The 5,181-nt window shown below is 43.8% G+C and overlaps 1 long non-coding RNA gene across 3 annotated transcripts in view; it reads right to left on the bottom strand.

Annotated features, from left to right (window-relative positions):
• Positions 1 to 594: 594 nt before the first annotated feature.
• LOC147022043 (uncharacterized) overlaps positions 595 to 5,181 on the bottom strand; it is a 135,098-nt gene continuing 130,511 nt past the window's right edge. For all 3 annotated transcript variants that reach the window (XR_015060618.1, XR_015060620.1, XR_015060619.1), the window contains one exon: positions 595 to 712. This is a non-coding gene — a long non-coding RNA (uncharacterized LOC147022043). The remainder of the gene's footprint in view (positions 713 to 5,181) is intronic.

The raw sequence follows: 5,181 nt of genomic DNA, 5'->3' as shown, positions 1-5,181 counted from the left end.
CATGCCGGGAGAGAGAGAACAAGGACGCGCTGTGCATGCCGGGAGAGATTTCCGTGAGGAAACCATCTGATCAACATTTTGAACGGCCTCTTTAAAAAAAAAAAACAATGAGACTTTGACTATAACGTCATATAAAATAACAATTATGTAAAAAAATTGCTACATTTGAAAAAGAGAGTTATCAGAGGAAAGAGAATTAACAGAAAAAAAACCGAAGAAACCCGTAGATTATACACCGCCTATAATTTTAACCGCAGTGACCACGATTGCCGATTGGCATTTTTGACGAGCAAGTTCGAGTAAATTTGGTAAAGAAAAAAAATCTGTTGATGAAGATAATTATCTGCTTTAATGACTCCGATTGTGAAAACGAAGTTTCCTCAATCAGCGTTGAGCGAGTGGGATTCCCGCGTATGGCCGCCCGGATCACCGGAAGTCTGTTTACGGGGGCGGCGGCGGCGGCTGCAGCAACACTGTAGTTGCTTCTGAATTGCAGTCACTTCAAACATACATTACATCCAGCACGCAACCATTGAGCTGTACATGAATACTGCATGTAACACTGGAATGATTATGGCTATTCATGTTGCACGCACCTCTGTGTCGCTTCCGCACAGCCCCACGACGCCATGTTGCTCTGCCCAGTGAATGATTCACCGCGGCCCACGTTCCGTTATGTTTATGTCAGGGTGCGATTCGGAAAATATTTCCACTGGGTGGGGATAAAATTGATCGACATCATGGGTTTTTGTTTTGTTATTTCTGATTTTTACAACTGACAAGCTATCCATAACAATAGCGACATAAAGCTGAAAAGTCTCATATTACAATTAAACAAGCTCAAATGAGCAAAGATCCTCGTCCTCTTAATGATGGCGTCATAAAAACGAATATGACGTCATTGTGTTGTATCAGGTTTGCGATAAATTATCTGTGCTAATGCCCGGCTTGATTCCCGCACACAAAATTCAAACAGCTTGCCTCGTTTCGGAGATAATGGTTTCGGCGATTTCCATTAGCGGCGATATTATGACGTCAACTTTTTTTCTTGGAAGAATTTCCAAAATCGGAGATGGTTACTGCCTGCGCGTGGGCTTTCTGCATATACATGGCAAGCTTCACGAAGATCCGATGAAAACTCTGGGTCGTGAAACAAAAAATGTCAAAAAATAGGAATGACGTCATAAAAATTGATATGACGTCATAGTGATGTATCATATGTGCGGTAATTCATCTCTGCTGATGCCCTGTTCGATTCCCGCAAACGGAATTCAAAAAGCTTGCCAAGTTTGAGATAATTTTTTTGGGCGATTTCCATTAGCGGAGATATTTTGACGTCATAATTTCTTTTCTCGGAGGAATTTTCAAAATTGGAGATCGTTACTGTCTGCACAGGGTATTTTTACATGTATTCGCCAAGTTTCAGGAAGTTTCGATGAAAACTGTAGGCTGTGAAACAAAAAAGTCCACAAGAAGAAGAAGATGAAGAACAACAACGTGAGTAAGACTTAGAGATCCTCCACGAGGAGGATACATACTGTGTTTAAATTCTTATTTTTGATAGAACATATATTCTGACTGTGTTGAGGTTTGCCGCATTTTGTGGACTGAAAATAATTAATTGCTTTTTCAAAACACATAAATTTGCACATAACTTGTTGATATTAATGTCCGAGTAATCATCTTTTCCTTCGTGAAACTTTCCCCTTTCCTTTCCTTTACAAATATGTAGACTTTTTTTTTAACTTCTCATACTTTTTTAAAAAAATTAAACTTTTTTTTTTTCAACTTAAGAAAAATTAAAGAAAATTTTTCAGGTTAAGAAAAATTGCTTCAGGTGATGTATAAATGAATGACTTGTTCCCAACTTTTGTTATTTGACACTCAAAAACCTCATTTTTATTACTTTAAACGTATTAATATTATATATTATTAATATATTATATAATATATTAAAATTCTTAGTTAATTTAGGATACAGAAAATGTGCCTTATTTTTGTGTCACACTTGTTTGATCCGCATCGGTGATCATGTCACGATTTGCGAATCTGCATGCATCAACACCAACTCTTAAACGCCTTTCGTAAATTTGGCCCTTCGCGTTTAGGTTTAAAGTGATTCAGCGAATCGTTAAAAGTGCTCTCCAAAAGTACGGAATGATGTTTTATTTGCTCGAACCTACGGTATAATCCTCTGGAGTTTTGACTTTGATTTAAAGAAGCTAAACTTTGAGATATGGTGATGCAGCAGGCGGACCTCAATGGCAGTATGTAGAAAAATGAACGGTCACGAGACCCTTCGATGAAAAAGAATAAACGATAGGTGATGAAGGTGCTGTTACGAATATGGAAACCATTCGCATTCACACATACAGTTGACCCAAAGTTTAGTTATTTCGTTAAGTATATGTGGATAGTTAGAATCCCTCCCTTATGTCTAATGGGAATTTCATGTGTGCTGCGAGTTTCTTTCTAGTTAGTTTTCTACATCAATCCCCTCCACTCCTTCAGCGCCATAACGCACGTGTTTCTGACTACGGACGTGGGCGGAGCCCCCCCCTCGCCTCATAGCCGAGTCCACCCCAGCAAGATGGAATGTTCCTCCTGTCCAATCAGGGGTGAGATCGCCTCATCTCTGACTCCGGCCCATCATAGAAGAATGTCTCCCCTCTCGACACTGGGGAAGACAACAAAAGAGCCTCTCTCGGGGGAGGAGCAACGAGACGCCCCCTCCTCCAATCGCGGCTGGCCACCACGACACCCAAAAACGCCCCATCCAATCCGGAGGCGAGTTACCCGAGGGCGGATCCCTCCACCCCGCACGGGAGAGGGATAAGAAGGATCGCGAGCTGTATCCGTCGTGTGGTTCCTTGGTTCCTTGGAGGTCATTCCTTGCTTCTGGTCTGCTGGGCTCTCCTGGTCGTCGGTCATCGTTCGTGGCTGGCCGGGCCATTCATAGGATCCTGGCTGCACTCGCTGGATTATGGGTCGTGGGTTCGAGTCCCACCATGGTGGGTTGTGTTGGAGCGCTCGAGCTGGGGATCCCCGTTCCCTTCCACGGACTCCGAGCTTCACAAGTGCGGGTCGGCCAGACCGCACGAGGTGGCCAGGTACCCGACCAGACTCTGACCCCCAGCTTGCCAATCCTCCGTGCCTGGAGGGTCCAATAAAGGCCAGCTGGCTCCATTTCTTTTTGGGTGTGTGTGTCTGTGTCTGTGGCCAGTCTGTAAGTAAAACTGTTAAGTGATTGCCATTGTACATTTGCCTGCATTTATATTCGTGATTAAGTCTGCTCTGTGTTTCCCTCCCTATTGCCCCTTGTAAATAAATAACTGTTAAATGTTCCAGTTCGTTGTCTGTGTTTTCTTTCGTTGACCCAGTATGGTTCGGGCTTGAGAATTAGTGAGGCCGCTTGTGCCGTAAATTGTTATTTGGACCGGCACGTTTTGGTAATTCCCGCTCGGTTACGCCGGACCCGAGTCGGTAACAGCGACTCAGCTCGGACGAAGCTTGCCGAGGGTGTGGCTTCCCCGGTAGTTAGACGGCGTGGGTATTTAGGTAAATTGGAATAGACAAATAAACCCTACCCCACGCCGTCGAAATACTGGCGACCACGGTCGATTAAGAGACCGTCGGCTTCGGAGTTATCCGGAGCGACGACCTTCAATTCCGGGTGTTTTGTTAAATTCTGTCCAGTCATCCTTTATCATCGCCTTCGCGGGAAGAACACATTACGTGTTGTTTATACTACACGCGTGTTTTGGCGGGAAACCAATTAGGCCTCGTTATACTGTATGCGGGTTCTTGCTGCGCCCTTTCTGAGGATGAATAGAATCATTAAACTACAATTATACATTTGATCAGCCATTTAATATTGAAAGCCGGTAATGAGTGTCCCAGCAAGACTGAAATATTTTGTGACTGTTCGGAAGCAACACGTGGTGACACATTTTTGCCTTGAAACCGACTCGCCGCCATATGTAACCCCTCGGCGTGTATGATCGCGTGGTCTCGTTGACCCGACATCCGTGGGACTTGTGTTTCTTTTTTTTTCCTGATACGATAAATGTCATCCCTTGCGATTTTTATCAAACAGTCGTCTCGTCTTGCACGTGTCCCTCTCGCCGTGAAAGCATCTCACCGTCATCATGTCGGATGCAGAGGCCTTTTTACGGTATAGATCAATGATGGAAGAAGAGCAGGACGATTTTGGTCTGTTTAGTGACAATATACAATAGGAGCACCGCTCATACGGGAGCCCCCTATCCGTTTGTGGTTTGACCTTTGTCTTGTCCAGTGTATCTCACAGATCTGCTGTTTGCTCCACGGATCGTCTCATCTTCGACGTCCTGCTTAACCCGACCCCGGCACATTCCTGAACGTGTGTGGTTTTGTTTGACCATCGACTTGGCCACACTTGCCCACATATAGTACATTCCCTTATCGAACCTTTAATCTTATATGTAAACTCCCACACCTCCATCTTACCTCCTCTTTGCACACCTCCTCCTGCTCCTCACATCCTTCCTTCCCTGCTCCTCTGACGCCATTTTATTTTCAGTTTTAATCTTTTCCCCATTGTTTCACTTCCCCCCCCCTCCTCCCAGTGCTTACATAATAAATAGATGACTATAAGTTGCCCCCAAACTTTTCCGGTCCCTAATGACGAAACAGCAATTTATAACTACATTGGTTTCACTTCATAAACTGTGCATACATTCAAATGGACGGAAAACTGGAGATAATTATTTGAAATTCTAAAAATATAATAATTTTCTTCTTTTTTTTTCAGATTGTGGATGTTTTGGTGTTTTGAAAAAGTGAAAAGTCATTTACTGTATCACGTTGAGAAGAAGCTGCAAATTGCATCACCTGTTATTGCTTACAATTTACTTGTTTTTATTCATCGCAATAGTCCAGTTGAATTTGGTTGCGATGGCAATGAGGGAAAAGAATATACTGTAATGGGCTTGGGATCCGAGGATCCTGGGTTCAAATCCCCCTCAGCTGTTGAATTAAAACCAGGTGGGGTTGACTCTGCCTGTCATCCTTCTGAGTTCGGCAACATGAGTGCCAGCTTTCTGGTATACTGTGTCGGAGTGGCGACCCGTCCAGGATTGTACCCTATAGCCAAGGAGACTGCTTAGGCAGCACCAACACTCTGCGCAGAGTATGGTCCCA

Source organism: Eptatretus burgeri, chromosome 8, assembly GCF_056783735.1.
Source record: "Eptatretus burgeri isolate ZD-2024b chromosome 8, Ebu_testis_v1, whole genome shotgun sequence".
Classification (NCBI taxonomy): Eukaryota; Metazoa; Chordata; class Myxini; order Myxiniformes; family Myxinidae; genus Eptatretus; species Eptatretus burgeri.
Note: the sequence above shows the minus strand (reverse complement) of the source record. Positions and strands in the feature narration are given on the sequence as shown.